The sequence below is a fragment of the Ochotona princeps genome, chromosome 2, assembly GCF_030435755.1.
Source record: "Ochotona princeps isolate mOchPri1 chromosome 2, mOchPri1.hap1, whole genome shotgun sequence".
In the NCBI taxonomy this organism is placed as follows: domain Eukaryota; kingdom Metazoa; phylum Chordata; class Mammalia; order Lagomorpha; family Ochotonidae; genus Ochotona; species Ochotona princeps.
Window position 1 is genome coordinate 5,473,357 of NC_080833.1, and position 15,738 is coordinate 5,489,094.

Here is a 15,738-nt window from a genome sequence, read left to right on the forward strand (position 1 = left end):
TCAGCCACCATGACAGCCAACGATGGCTGCTGTCCAGAGATCTCTGGCTTCCAAGAAGCACAGAGGGACCCTGCATTCACTTTAAGGGAAGGACCATGAGGATGGGTGGGACCAGGGATTCAGGGTCACTGTCATGTCTGTCACTTCATCAACAGGTCAGTGACACAGAAGCCCAAAGTCAGCACAGGACGGGTGGCACACTCTGTCCCTGGTGAGCTAAGCTAGTCACTGCCCTGTGCAGCGCACTTCACCACCTGGAGGAGATCACACCCTCCACCACGGCTTCTGGCAGACACAAGACCAGGGCTGCTCTGAGGCAGTCAGGCTCAGGCAGGCTCACAGGGTCACACGCTTGCTTTAGATTAATTTGAGGACCAGGTGTGATAGTCTAGTGGCTGAAGTCCTTGCTTTCTATGCACTGGGATCCCATGTGGGCGCCAGTTCCTGTCCCGGCTGCTCCACTTCCCATCCAGCTCCCTCCTTGTGACCTGGGAAAGCAGTCAAGGACAGCCCAAGGCCTTGGGACCCTGCATCCACGTGGGAGACCTGGAGGTAGGTAGCTCCTGGCTCCCGACTTTCGGATCAGCTCTGGTCATTGTGGCCACTTGGGGAGTGAGTCAGCAGATAGAAGATCTTTCTGTCTCTCCTCTCTGTAAATCTGACTTTCCAACCAAAATAAATAAATCAAAATAAAAAAACAAAGGAAGGAAGGAGAGGAAGGGAGAGAGAGAAAGAAGGAAGGAAGGAAGGAAGGAAGGAAGGAAGGACGGACGAACAAAAAGGACCTAACTCCCTGCCTGTGGCCTGGGAAAGCAGTGGAGGACGGTCCAAAGCCTTGGGACCCTGCACCCCCATGGGAGACCCAAAAGAAACTCCTGGTTCCTGGTTTTGGATTGGCTCAGCTCCAGCCAGTGTGGCCACCTGGGGAATGAACCAGTGGGTAGAAGATCTTTGTCCGTCCTTCTCTCTGTGTATATCTGCCTTTTCAATAAAGAAAAATAAATCTTTTTTTAAGATTTATTTATTTTTATTACAAAGTCAGATATACAGAGAGGAGGAGAGATAGAGAAGAAGATCTTCTGTTCGATGATTCACTCCCCAAGTGAGCGCTACAGCTGGTGCTGTGCTGATCCGGAGCCAGGAGCCAAGAACTTCCTCCAGGTCTCCCATCGGTGCAGGGTCCCAAAGCTTTGGGTCGTCCTCCACTGCTTTCCCAGGCCACAAACAGGGAGCTGGATGGGAAGTGGAGCTGCTGGGATTAAAACCGGCGCCCATATGGGATCCAGGCATGTTCAAGGCGAGGACTTTAGCCACTAGGCCACCGCGCTGGACCCAATGATAAGTAAATCTTTAAAACAATTTATTTAAAGGGCAGAATGACAGACAAAAAGAGACCTTCCCCCTGCTGGCTTGTTTCCCAAATGCCCGCAAATAGTCAGAGCTGGGCCAGGCTGAAGCCAGGAGCCAGGAACTCCATGTAAGTCTCACACAGGGGTGGCAGGATCCATAAGCTTTCACCTGTTTCTTCTCTAGTACATCATCAGAAAGTTGGATCAGAAATGGAACAGCTGGGGCTACTGCTGTGGCTAACGAGTTAAGCCGTACCTGCAACCCGGCATCCCATACGGATGCTGGTTCAAGTCCTGGCTGCTCCATTTCTGATCCAGTTCCCTGCTAATGTACCTGGGAAAGCAGCAGAAGAGGGCTCAAGTCCTTGGGCTCCTGCACCCACGTGGGAGACCAGAGTAAAGCTCCAGGCTCCTGGCTGTGGCCCGCTCCAGCCCCAGTTGTTGCAGTCATTTGGGAGTGAACCAGCAGACAGAAGATCTCTTTGTATCTGCTCCCACCCCACCCCACCCCTGTCACTTTTTTCTTTCAAATTTAAAAAAAAAAGGAAACGAAATGGAGGAGTGTAGACTTGAACCCACTCTGATAACATGGGATACAGACACCCCAAGCAGAGACTTAACTCCCCAGGCCACAGAGCCTGCCCACAGCCCCCATGCTTGGTTTAATGTCCCGTTGTCCCAGTCTTGAATCCTGGATCCCACAAACTGCACAGCTGGTCCAGGTGGGGTGGACCTGCCTGCGACACCTGTATCTCATGGCAGAACACCTGGGTTGGAGCCCCTCCTCTGCTCCCAGCTCCAGCTTCCTGGGGGCAGTGGGATGGCTCAGGCAGCTGGCCACTCATGCTCGAGTCTCAGCCTCAGCTCTGGCTCTGCAGGCTGACCCGGCCTCAAGTGTTCCATGAGGTTGCTGAGTGAAACAGCACCTGGGAAATGTGCCTGCTTGTCTCTCTTGGTCACTCTATCAAATACAATTATTCAATAATAAAATGGTTAGTTTAGAGTGAGTATTGTGGCAGGTGGGTTGAGTCTCAGCTCCTGCACTTCAGCTCGGGCTCCCTGCTAATGGGCCTGTAAGGCACCTGACGATGGGCCAGTGCTTGGCTCCTGCCGCTTGCTTGGCCGATCCAAAGAGCTCCTGGACCTTGTTCTGAGCCTGGCCCAGCTCTGGTTGTAGTAGCCATTGCGGGAGTGAACCAGCAAGAACAGCTCACTCATTTGCCAGATCCTTCTCCCACACGTCTCACTCTGCATAGACAACCCTTAACAAGAAACAAAGGAAAGGAGTCAAACTGCCCAGGTCCCTGCCTCCCCCCACTCAGAGGGGACTGACTGAGACATGGCCCTGATCGGGACCCGGGACTGGGGGTCCCTGGGAGTGGGGCTGCCATGCTGAGCCCACCTCCCAGGAGATGGTGGGAAGGCTGAGGACACCACCGTGCCCCAGGGAAAGGGAGAGCAATACAAAGACGATGTGATGATGAGCCACACAGCATCACGTCAAGACACATCAAGCTACGCAGCTGGGCCATGCCCTGGGAAGCGCGGGACCAGCTGCCAGAGTCTGGGCAGTAGGGCCTTGCAGAGGGCAGGAGTTTGCTGTCCGGAGAAGGGACAGCTCAGGCACTGTCAGCCACCAGGTGATTCAGTACTTGCAGTGCGCCTGGTGTGAGCAAGGCAGCCACGGCCACAAGCACCACCCCAAACCCCAATCCAGTCAGGCCACGACAAACGGCACAAGGAGATGCGCCCGGGGCTGGCAGATGTGACAGCACCAAGGCATGGGCGTGTTAGGGGCGCAGAAGCAAGAGTGAGGGCGGCTGTACCATGAGTGCCAGCTCCACAGGAGTATCTGCAGGGGCCTGGCAGGTACCTGGGCAGAATCCATGCAGACACCTTTAGGAATAAAGGGGCAGAGTAGGGGTTGGGCAGAGAGCAGCAGGAAGGACAAGGGAGGGCCTGGGCCCCATAGCAGGGCAGTGCTAGAGAGAGGGACAGGGACAGGCCAGCAAGGGGCCTTGCATGCTGCCAGGGGATGACTGTGAGCAGAGCGTGGTCTTACAAGGACAAGAAGACTCTCAAGGGCCTCAGTGGAGCAGCAGGTGACATCCGAGCTGCTCTGGAGAAATGACAGGGACAGCAGAGAGCCATGACCCCGGTCAGGCTCCACATGGGCGCCTGTCTTCCCATCCCTCCTGGGCTTTTACCTGTGACTGTGGATGAAACTCTTTGGGCCCTCACCAGTGCTCACTGCCCTGTGGATGCACAGAGCCCTGCTCAGCCCCTAGTGCTCATTGCCCTGTGGATATACAGAGCCCTGCTCAGCCTCCAGCACTCACTGCCCTGTGGATATACAGAACCCTGCTCAGCCTCCAGCACTCACTGCCCTGTGGATATACAGAGCCCTGCTCAGCCTCCAGCACTCACTGCCCTGTGGATACACAGAGCCCTGCTCAGCCTCCAGCACTCACTGCCCTGTGGATATACAGAGCCCTGCTCAGCCTCCAGCACTCACTGCCCTGTGGATATACAGAGCCCTGCTCAGCCTCCAGCACTCACTGCCCTGTGGATATACAGAGCCCTGCTCAGCCTCCAGCACTCACTGCCCTGTGGATATACAGAGCCCTGCTCAGCCTCCAGCACTCACTGCCCTGTGGATATACAGAGCCCTGCTCAGCCTCCAGCACTCACTGTCCTGTGGATATACAGAGCCCTGCTCAGCCTCCAGCACTCACTGCCCTGTGGATGTAGAGCCCTGCTCAGCCTCCAGCACTCACTGTCCTGTGGATATACAGAGCCCTGCTCAGCCTCCAGTGCTCACTGCCCTGTGTTTGTACAGAGCCCCACTCTCTCCTACCCCCCAGTGATCACTGCCCCTGTGACTGTATACAACCTGCCTCAACATGCCCTCTCCAGTTACCATTGACCCTGTCATTGTACAGAGCCCTCCCACAGTGGTCACTGTCCCTGTGACTGTGTCCACAGTCCCGCCTACTTTCGCAGTCAGCAGTACAGGAGGTGCTTTGGGAGCCATAATCACAGTGCCTACTAGTCCAGCCCCTGGTATAGCAAGCAATCAGCAATGCCCCACATGGGCCTGCAGGTCCTGACCCTTCTCAGTGTTCTCCTGGGACATCTGTCCCCACCCAGGACAGGACAGGACAGGACAGAGAAGGGATGAGGGATGACCCCACCCTGGGGGTCAGGGTTTAGGGTGATGGCTGCAGACCAGAGGGGAGATGAACCAACATGCGCATCTCTCCTGAAGACTGCGCCCCCGATGCAGAGGCAGAGAGGCTGGGACAGCCCAGCAGAGGAGCTGGGGGTGGGGGCCAAGGGGCAGTCTCCCAGTGAGAGGGCTGGGGAGAGAGAAGGCGCAACTGTGGTCCCTGACCCTGATCACTAGCACTGCCCTGACTTAGCTCTAGCCGGATGCTGGCCACCTGGGCAAGAGGGGAGGGAAGGAGGAAGGGAGGGCGCAAGCACACAGGCCTATCTCTGCCAGATTGTTCCCACACAGGCACACACTCAACTCCCACCACCCATGTAGCCCCCTCTACTATGGACTGGGGCACCTCAGTCAGAAAGCCACTAAGCAGCCAGATTTCCCTTCTCAGACGGCAGAGGGTGAGCAGGGCTTGGCACAGCATGGCCTGGTGCGAGGGAAGGGGTGAGCTGGGACAGAGCTGGATGGTCCTACCTGGGTCCACCTGTTAGGACCGAGGCAGGCACATGAGCCAATCATTAGGGCCTCGGAAGCCTACTTGAAAATACGGCTCTGACCTGTGGGCCAGGGCAGCATGCCTAGGTCTGACTCAGGCAAACAGGCACCCAGAGAAGGAGGGGCCAGAAGCAGAGGCCAAGACAGGAACACAGACAACATTGTGGTGGTCTGGAACCTGGAGCAGAGAGGGGACATGCGGGGTGCAAGCAGCTGCTAGTTCCCATACTGATGAAGGCAGGGGTGAGGGTGATGTGCATGTGGGCAGCCCCCGAGGCTTACAGGAGTGTTGCGGGCAGAACGGTGTTGGGGGAAGACTGAACCTCAGACACATAGCACTCAGCTCTAGGCCCTGACATCCTGCCCTGGACGTGGGGGTGATAATGGCATCTGCTTCTGAAGTGGGCTGGGGAAATTAGAGCAGCAACATTTGGAGAGTGCGCTTGGCCAGTGCCTGGCACACAGCGAGTACTCAAAAACGTCTCGGCTGTCCCGGGCAGTAAGATGGTGGAGCCTGCCATTTTTAACTACAGCACAGAGGGGAGCATTGTGATGCAGGGGGGCAGGTGGCTTTTCGGGGCACCAGCATCCTATATCAGAATGCCTGCGTCACTCCCGGCTGCTCGGCTGCCAATCTGGCTTCCTGGGAAGCAGATGGTACCTCGAGCACTGGACTCTCAGCCACCCCTGGGAGAGACTTGGATGGAGGCCTGGCTCCTGCCCGGCACGTGGCCCAGTCCTGCCTGTCGCAGCCTGTATGACAGCCAATAGACAGAAGATGTCTTTCTGTCCCTGTTGTGTTGCCTTTCAAATAAACAAACAAAACATACACTCGTGAATTGAAAGCATTAAAATTCTTGTAGTGTGTTTTCCCCTCTTCACTCTCAGTTCAGCATCAACACCACACTGGCTTAAGGGAATGAGAGAGAGAAGAGCTGCACAAGTCCAGGGCCCTGCCCTCCATTCCACACCGGCCCCCGCAACATCAGGACCAGACAGTCCCTTGTCAAAGGGCTATCCTGTGCTGGTGGGACATCGAGCAGCCCCCTGCCCCTTCCCACTAGATGCCAGCAGCAGCCCCCTTATGGCTGTGCCAACCAGAGTGTCCTTGGTTGCTGCCATGTGCTGGGGTGTAGAGTCCACAGCTGCACCTGTTTGGGGTGTAGAGTCCCAGCAGCACCCAGGAGACATCACAAATGAGGACATGGTAGGGATGCAACTTGCCAGCAATTACCCAGGTGGCCACCGTGCTGCAGGACAGGAACCCTGGCTGTCCAGTCCTTACCCCCCAGCTCCTCTGCTGTCACAACACAAGGCAAAAGACAAGAACTCTCTCAGAGCTGGCACAGAGGCGGGACTGAGGCCTACCACCTGGGTGGCAATGCAGGTACCTGGGTGACATCAGAATTGGGGGTGGTCACAGAGAATTGCCAGACGCTTCACAATCAGTGATTAAGCTGTAGCAACTTCAGGGAGCAACGGCCTTAATTATCAAATTCCACCCAGCAGCCTTCTCAACCCTGAGCACAGGCGGGCAGGCAGAGCACAAGCAAAACCGGTCCCTGCCAGCCTTACTCAGCCAGGGAGCCGTGGGAGGTGGCAGCACCCACCGTGCTGCGAGGACGAGCGTGGGCTAAGGAATGTGTCCTGAGGTCGCCAGACGCAGCCCTGCCCGCCGGCTCCTTCCCGTGCCAGTCACGCTCAGTCCATTGTTTCCTGTGATGTTCATCCTCCCAAGCCTGCAAGGCAGGAATCATTCCCATTTCACAGATGTAACAATTGAGGCTCAGGGAAGGCAAAAACCTGCCCAAGGCCATGGAGCTACGAGGGGCAGAGCCCGTGCCAGTGTACATGATTTCCTGCTGTGCCAGCAGCCGCCGCCTCAGAGACCAACAGAGGCACCATCTGCTTTAAGTTCAGTTGAAATGGCCTCCACTGGACAGGAGAAATAAGAAGGTCACAATACATGCTAACTGCTACCTGCAGACCAACCCGAAAACTTCCTAGGTCATAGCATGACCCCCAAGGACACAGCACCCAAGGGCAGAGAGAAGCCCTGCTGGACCAGGAGGGACAAGGCAGGAGCCAAAGGCCAGCGCACGAACACAGAGCGGGGAGCACAGCCAAGACACAGGTGGCCAGCAGGCTTCTGAAGTGTGCTGTGGTTGATGCTACATGGCATCCGGTTCTTCGGGCCATGGGTGGGAAACGGTTCAGGAAAAAGCACAAGTGTGTGCTCACATATGTGACAGAAGAGCTGCAAGACACAGCACACAAACACAGGGCTGCTGGTGGGCGGGACCACGAGCAGCACAGCAGTGACAAGCAATGCTGCTTCTGCTTCACTGAGAGCAGATGGCCAATCGGCCCATCGACCACTGACCGCCATGTTCCCTCTACAGTGGCAGCTCATGACGGGGCCATGTCATCTGTTCTAAGACACACCTGGCAATATTTGGCCACGTCTGGAGCCATTTCTTCAGTTGTGCCTATAAGGAAGGGCCTAGCAGTGCCACAATGAAGAATGAGCTGGCTTTGTGTCCCGGCTGTAGAGGGTGGGTGTCACCTGGGTGCTGTGGACCACACCAGGCTCCTTCAGCACCTCTGCACCTGCTCTTTCTTCAGCCTGGAGCATCTTTTCCTTCCCAAGGGACCAGACCAAGCTCTCCCGACTGCCCTCTGCCCAGGCTGGTCTAGGCCTCAGTGTGTATACTTGGCAGCTACCGCCCCAGCACCTCACCTCATGGAGGCTGGGACACTCTAGGAGCACAGACCAGGGGAGTGTGGTGCCCCTGGCAGCCTGGCCCTACCTCACTCCCTAGAGAGGCAATACACTGTATCACTCCTTCAACACAACTCTCAGAAACTCATCAGAGGGACAGTAAGCAGGTCAGTTCAAAGTTACTTTTCCTTTTTTTTAAAGATATATTTATTTATTTTTATTGGAAAGGCAGATATACAGAGAAAAGGAGATACAGAGAGAAAGATCTTCCATATGCTGGTTCACCCTCCAAGCAGTTGCAATGGCCAAAGCTGAGCTGATCCAAAGCCAGGAGCCAGGAGCTTTTTACAAGTGCAGGGTCCCAAGGCTTTGGGCCGTCCTCGACTGCTTTCCCAGGCCAGAAGCAGGGAGCTGGAAGGAAGTGGAGCAGCCGGGACCTGAACCAGCACCCATATTGGATCCTGGGCATGCAAGGCAAAAACGTCAGCGGAGTCACCACTTCCGCTGCTTCCTCCTTTGACCGTTTCACTGTTGCAGTTTTTAAAGAAGCGTGTTGTGTGAGCCTGGTGCAGGGGCTAATCCTGCCCTCTGCAAGCGCAGGGATCCCATGTGGGTGCTGGTTCATGTACTGATTGCTCCACTTCCCATCCAGCTCCCTGCTTGTGGCCTGGGAAAGCCGTGGGAAACAGCCCAAAGCCTTGGGACCCTGCACCCTTATGGGAGACCTGGAGGAAGTTCCTGGCTCCTGGCTTTGGATCAGCTCAGCTCTGGTCATTATGGCTGTTTGGGAAGTGAACCAGCAAACAAAAGATCTCTGTCTCTCTGTATACCTGCTTTTCCAATAAAAATAAATTTAAAAAGAAAAAAGAAAAAAAAAAAAAGCTACTGTGCTTGGCCTGAAGTTACTTTCCTTTTAAGAGGAGACAGAATAAAACCTAACTGATGGATTCACATTACATTCCTTCAGGTTTCCTCTTTGAAAGGATTTATGTACGTACATAATCGAGAGTAAGAGCGACATGGAGGGAGAAACAGAGCAGGAGATCCTGCATCTGCCGGTTCACTTCCCCAATGCCCACCACCATCAGGGCCCAACCAGCTCAAAGCCAGAAGCCTGAAACTCAGACGCTGCGCACGGACACAGCAGCAGGAAGCCGGGTCAGGAGCGGAGGGCTGGACTGCAGCCAGGCGCTCTGCTCTGCCATGTGGACATCCCCAGCACCAGGAGGCCACCTCCTTTCCTCCTGCAGCACTAAAGCCAAGGGAGCCTCTTTGTCAGCCCAGTTGGAACGGGCATGCCTGGGAAACACAGCCACAAGCTCTAATCCTGACTTCTCAGGAAGTCCGGAGGCAGTCTGCTTTTAGCTCGGAGACATACAATGTCTGATGACTCCATTTTTATTTATTTTTCCTGGTCAGCCAGTGCCTTGTGCAGGAGCAAAGTCCAAACAATGACTTGCTATAGGTTTTATTTAGCACCTTGGATTATCCATAAAGATTATCATACACCCTAGCAGCCTGTTTGTACAAACAAGACATTCATATGACTGTACCAACAGAAGGCATCCTGCTGACATCTTATGGTCTAAAATGTACATCTTGTGATTTTGGCCCCACTGGTAAAACACACTGCCCAGAGCTCACTGCCCTTTGAGCCCTGCCTTGAGCACAATCCACCTCTTGCCAGCAAGCCCAGGGAAACAGAGGCCAGGCCCAGCACAGAGCTCTCTGGATGGGGCTCTTAGACGCCTGGTTCCAAACAGGAGGATCTGGGGGTGGAGGTTTCATCCGTGCCCAGCAGCAGAATAGAGATAGTGAGAGAGAGCAGCTTCTTTTGGCTCAAAAAGGGATTTTTTTTTCTTCCTAGGGAACAGTTGGAGCTCTGAAACCTGGCCAAGTCACAGCCCTGGGACCTGAAGCCAGGAACCAGCACGCCTACAAGATCCGGCTCCGGATCTTCCTCCAGTTTAGCCTACTCAGGCCCTCCAGCCTCAGGAGAGCCCTGTGCAGGTTCTACAGGGGCTGGAATCCTTAGCTCCCGGTCCCAACTCCCTTCCCACAGGCTGTGCACCTGCCAGGAAGCTTCCTGCACAAGGGTAACCAGGAACCATCTACCAGGTGATGGCAACAGGCCCCTTCCTCTCCTGTGACCCAGACACCCCTGCTTGCCTAGCCCCCACCAAGGGTCATTTCTCTTTGGCCAGCTTTAGGGTGTAAGTCCCAATAATCCCAGGAGTCCACGTGACCGCCAGAGAAGGAGGCCAGATGGAAGTCTGAAGCCCTGGAGTGGACAGCCATGTCAGGTCATGACTGGCCAGTGCTGTTTATTGGCCAGGAAGAGGCCACTTAGCACCTCCACAGCTGCACAGCCCCACGTGGCAGCCTCCCCCGCAGGGACTTATTCCCCCAAACATCACCTTCTTCTCAGAGACAGGTCTGGCTCTGACCCAGCCCAGACCTTGCAGTGCCCTAAGAGCCGTCCAAACCTGGCTCCAGAATCACTCCCCTTGGGGCTGGGGTTGTGGTGCAGTGAGTTAAACAGCCACTTATGATGCTGGCTTCCCACACTGGAGCACCAGTTGGAGTCTCAGCCACTTCACTTCCAGCCCAGCTCCCTGCTAATGTGCCTGGCACAGGCAGCAGAAGATGGCCCAAGTGCCTGAACTCCTGCCCTCTGTTCGGGAGACCCAAATGAAGTTCTGGGCTCCTGGCTTCAACTTGACCCAGCCCTGGCTGTTGTAACTACTTGGGAAGTTAATCAATATATCTCCTCCTCTCTCTCTTTCTCTCTCTCCCCCTCTGTCACTCTACCTTTCAAAGAAATAAAGCTGAAAAAAAAAAAAGAACCAGGCATGCTGCCCCATGTTCTCTCCATTGCTTCTCCCTTCTCCCTGTAACTGGCTTAAACAAACCGGGCTCCTGGGCCCAGCACAATAACCTAGTGGCTAAATCCTCCACCTTGCATACACCAGGATCCCATACAGGAACCGGTTCCTGTCTCGGCTGCTCCACTTTCAATCCACTTCTCTGTCTGGCCTGGGAAAGCAGTCAAAGACAGCCCAAAGCCTTGGGATCCTGCACCCATGTGGGAGACCTGGGAGAGGCTCCTGGTTCCAGATGAGCTCAGCTCCGGCCACTGCAGTCACTTGGGGAGTGAAGCAGCAGACAAAAGATCTGTCTCTCTTCCTCCATATATATATCTGTCTTTCCAATAAAAATAGATCTTTAAAAAGATAATAAACAAATAAACAAATCAGCCAACAAACAAACCAGGAGCCTTCAGAATCCTAGGACAGGTGAACCCTTCTGCTAGGAGGAGGGCTAGGTCATTAAACTGCTCCAGTGGCCTGCAGGATGAATGAGGGTTCGGTGTCCTGTAATGCGTCCACTCCTACACCCCCGCTGCCCAGCACAGGGAAAGGCCATCCTGGGGCCCAGCTGAGCGCCAGGTACAGCCTCCTGGACAAACTCTCCCCAGGCAAGCTCCCAGCAGCAGGTGCTCTGCCCATGATCTCTCAGCAGACACGCTTGGTCTGCAGATGGCAGCTCAGCTGTGGGCAGACCTTGGGTTCCTCTCCTGCCTGGCTACATAATCCAAGGAGGAAGGAAGCCTGCTCCCCGAGACGCTGCTAAGGACGCCCTCTTCTTCCTCCCCTGGCATCTGAGGGACTGACAGATTCAAGACGCTTCTCACAAAGCTGCCCCCATCTCCCCTGCATGTACCCATAACTTGCTGGGGGAAGCGGCATCAGGATGGCAACTCCCGCCGGCTCACAAGGGCTCATCCAGGCCCGGGCTGAGGAGGCTGCTAGCTGGAGCCAGGGCCAGAACTGGAGCTGGGGAAGAGCAGACAGAGAGGAAGGGCAGCGCCTGGCACAGCCCTGGGAAGGCTTGCTGCAGGCTGAGACCATGAGGGGGGAGCTCAGAAGAGCAGAGCAATGGGTGTGGAGGCCCAGAAAGCACTGGGAAGGCTCCAAGAGAGAAGCTGTCCCCATTCCTCCCAGCTGGTGCAGGCAGAGACACCCAGAACCAGGCACACCCTGGCAATCCAGTTCAGGAGCCAAATCCTCCTCGCCAGTGTAATGACATCCTCCATCCCAAAGCCACAAAACCATTAGTCACCAGGCCACGAGGCAGCAGCAGAAGCTCCCGGTAGAGCTGGCCTGTGGAGACGCCTGGTTTTACAGGTCAGCGACTCATCTGTCAGGTTCCACAAAATGCCACCCGGGGGCTTTTTCTCAGGAGCCCATCACCACTGCATGCAGGCAAGGCCAGGCCACCGTAAATCTCAGCTGACAGTAAACTGCTTCCATCAAAGGCTCTCCAGGCGGGACATACATACAACCATATTCCCGAAGGTGGAAACTCTGTTTATATCCCAGGAACTCAACTTCCTTGCAAACATACTTGGTGCACATAATACAATGCTAAGAAAAAAAGGGAAAAGAAAAAGGCACAGCACTAATGGGCAGGAGGAAGCACGCTGGCTCTCACCTGCTTTCAGAACAGTTGCTTGCGTCTGCCAGAAAGGTATTTCATCATAAAAACTCCCAAGCCTAAAAACAGGATAGCTCAACTATAAACGTCCCTAGGGGAAGAGAAAACCAGATGCCTGTGCTCACTGGAAAGGGGAGAGAAAGCAGCAAGCCAGGACAAATGTCACAGCAGGCCCGGAGGCCCGGAGAGGCTGGGGGAGGCCAGGGGCAGGCCGGGGCAGGCCAAGGGCGGCCCGGAGAGGCCGGGGGAGGCCCAGAGAGGCCGGGGGAGGCCCAGAGAGGCCAGGGGAGGCCCAGGGAGGCCTGGAGAGGCTGGGGGAGGCCAGGGGCAGGCCGGAGGAGGCCAGGGGCGGCCCGGAGAGGCCGGGGGAGGCCCAGGGAGGCCCGGAGGGGCCAGGGGAGGCCCAGGGAGGCCTGGAGAGGCCGGGATCCACAACCAGCGGAAGTATCAGATGGCCCCAGTTATTCTGCTCCTCTATTTTTTCTCTTTCGAGAAATTACAAGGCCCCAGAAGCACTCCAAGTAGTAACATGGAGAAACAGAACTGAAAGTTTATTTTCAGTGAAAAAAACATGCATAATTTTTTCATCAAGTGCATTTCCACAAGCTTTATGAAGACTTCCCACAAAAAGGGCGCCCAAAGGCCCTGCCCCTGGAGCCATCATTGGGACCAGGACCATCACCTCAGGCCTCTGTGTGCTGAGCACCAGCGGTGCACGTGGGGGTGTGGATACTGTTTCTTTTCCTGAGCCTTCTCTAAGTTGCAGGCACCAGGATCCTTTGCAACACACCTGATCTTGAATCTCCTACTCTAAAGCCAATCTACCATAAGCCCACTGTCATTATCACTCACAACTTCTTATTTAGCCAGTTATTTATTTTTACTTATTTGACAGGCAGAGACAGATGAACTCATGGCAGGGACATGTTCACTCAGGCTGTCACTATCGCCTCCAAGGGTCTGCACTGCCGGGGTGCTGGAGTTAGGAGTCAAAGCTGGGAGTTAAACCCAGATTCTCTGCCTGCAACATGCTAAGCCGAACGCCTGTCTGACCCCAGGAATTTAATTTTGACTCAGTGGTATCTGATGAACACCCTACTCTTACAACTCTCCAACCTGCTGCCACCTCTGCATCTGGCCTTCACTGGTTTCTAACACAGGATTTGATCAAGATCTCAGCTGCATTCAGCAACCACGGTCTTCAGCCCCTTGGTCCAGGAGAGCTTGCCAGTTCCCCTTGCTTATCACGATGTTGTAAGTATCAGAGGCCAGGACCACTGTCTTCAGGATTTCCCAGTTTGGATGTGTCCAATGATGGCTTAGAATTAGATTAATTTTAAACATCTTGGCTAGAAACCACCACAGCTGATGATATCCTAGCGGAGGCTCAAGGCCAGTCTGCCCCACGTCTTGGTGACTTCTTTGACATCTAGGTTAAGGGTCAAAGGTCTATAGACACCAAGTAAAATACTAGAGGAAATGTGCAAAACATCCTGGATGGAAAAAATAATATGGAATAAAGCCACAGACAACTAAAATCAAAACTGCACGAGAAACCCCAAGGTAATGACAATCTGGAGGAGAACACGTGACAGATGCCACAGTCTCAGGACGAACGGCAGCAAGGTAAAAGCTGAAGGGGCAGGCACTGGGCTCTGGGCGGGTCACCTCGGGGATCTCAGCATCCCGCACTGGAGCGCAGCCTCACGCTCCTCACTGCTCCCTCTGGTGCACACCCTGGGAGGCAGCAACGAAGGCTCCCGTCCTCCAGAACCTGTCACAAGACCTGGATGGAGTTCTGGATTCCGGGGTCCCATTGGGCTGTCACAGGCGTCTGGGGAGCGAACCAGTGGATGGAAGATCTCATCCCATCTGCCTCTCTCTCTTTCAAATAAAATGATTTAAAAGTTGTTTAAATAAAAACACACAAAAGAAGAGGTCACACACAGGTCAAGAAGAAAAAGTCTGCCAATCTAAGAAACAAATGGGCAAAGGATACAACTGATTGTCCATAACGGTTGCTAAAGGTAGAACATGATGCTTCACTTCGCCCTAAGGAGAATGCAAATAAACACCACGATGAGCACTTCTCCCCTACAGATTAGTAACATACAGAAAGCTGGTAATTCTGGGTTGACAGGGGCAACTGGCATTGGACCATGCTTGCTATCTTGTGGTAGCTGTAGTGGCACCATAGATCGGGCTAAGCCTGGGACACTGGCATTCCATACTGGAGTGCCCGTGTGGCATCCCGTCTCAGCTCTGCTGGCTTCCTGCTGGCACACACTCTAGGAAGCTCAGGTGACTGGGTCACTGATGTTCACAGTGGAGACCACTCAGCTCTGGGCTCCTGCTTTGGGCCAGATCCACGCTGGCTGCTGTAGGTATTGGGGGAGCGAGCCAGCCACAGATGGTATCCATCTCTCTCTCTCTCTGCTGCCCAAATTTTAAAAGAAAAGGATTCCTTTTATTTTTTTTTAAGATTTTTTAAACTTTTTATTGCAGTCAAGTGAGCGCAACGGCCAGTGCTGGAGCAATCCGAACCCAGGAGCCAAGAACTTCCTCCAGGTCTCCCATACAGGTGCAGGGTCCCAAGGCTTTCCCAGGCCACAAGCAGGGAGCTGGATAGAAGTGGAGCTGACGGGACTAGAATCGGCGTCCATATGGGATCCTGGGCACATTCAAGGCAAGGACTTTAGCCGCTAGGCCACCACGCTGGGCCCAGAAAAGGATTCTAAAGTATGCCTGTGTTGTCTATTATCTCATTCATCCAGATTGGTTGGTTGGTTGACTGATTTTTTTTTTTAATATTCAATTTACAGTTTCAGATCTTTACATTCTTTTTTCTTTTTTTAAGATTTATTTATTTTTATTGGAAAGGCAGATATATAGAGAGGATGAAGACACAGAGGAAGATCTTACGTACATTGATTCACTCCCCAAGCGCCCGCAATAGCTGGAGTTGAGCCAATCCAAAGCCAGGAACCAGGAGCTCTCCCAGGTCTCCCACATGGGTGCAGGGTCCCAAGGCTTTGAGCCATCCTCGACTGCTTTCCCAGGCCACAGGCAGGAAGCTGGACGGGAAGCGGGGCCGCCGGGATTAGAACCAGCATCCACATGGGATCCTGGTGTGTTCAAGGCGAGGACTTTAACCACTGTGCTATCGCACCAGGCCCTGGTTAACCGATTTAAAAGAGAAGTATACAGAAGGATCTTCCATCCATTGCTTCACACCCCAAGCAACCCTTACAGCCAAGCTGAGTCAGGCTGAAGCCAGGAGCTGGGAACTCCTTTTGGTTTCCCACATGAACGGCAGGAACTCACGTACTTGTGCCATCTGCTGTTGCTTTCCCAGGAGCATTAGCAAGCAGCTGAATCAAAGATGGAGCATGGGCCCGGCAGCATGGCCTAGCAGCTAAAGTCCTCGCCTTGAATGCGCCGGGATCCCA

General features: G+C 54.3%; 1 protein-coding gene across 4 annotated transcripts in view; it reads right to left on the reverse strand.

The window, feature by feature from the left end:
* The window catches only part of CTNNBIP1 (catenin beta interacting protein 1), a 94,328-nt gene that overhangs the window by 65,357 nt on the left and 13,233 nt on the right, over positions 1-15,738 (reverse strand). The window contains exon 1 of one of the 4 annotated variants that reach the window (XM_058674898.1): positions 6,681-6,789. The exons of the other annotated variants lie outside the window; for them this stretch is intronic. The gene's annotated coding sequence lies outside the window, so the exon portion shown is untranslated. Of the gene's footprint in view, positions 1-6,680; positions 6,790-15,738 lie in introns of those variants that run through there. 4 annotated transcript variants of the gene reach the window in all.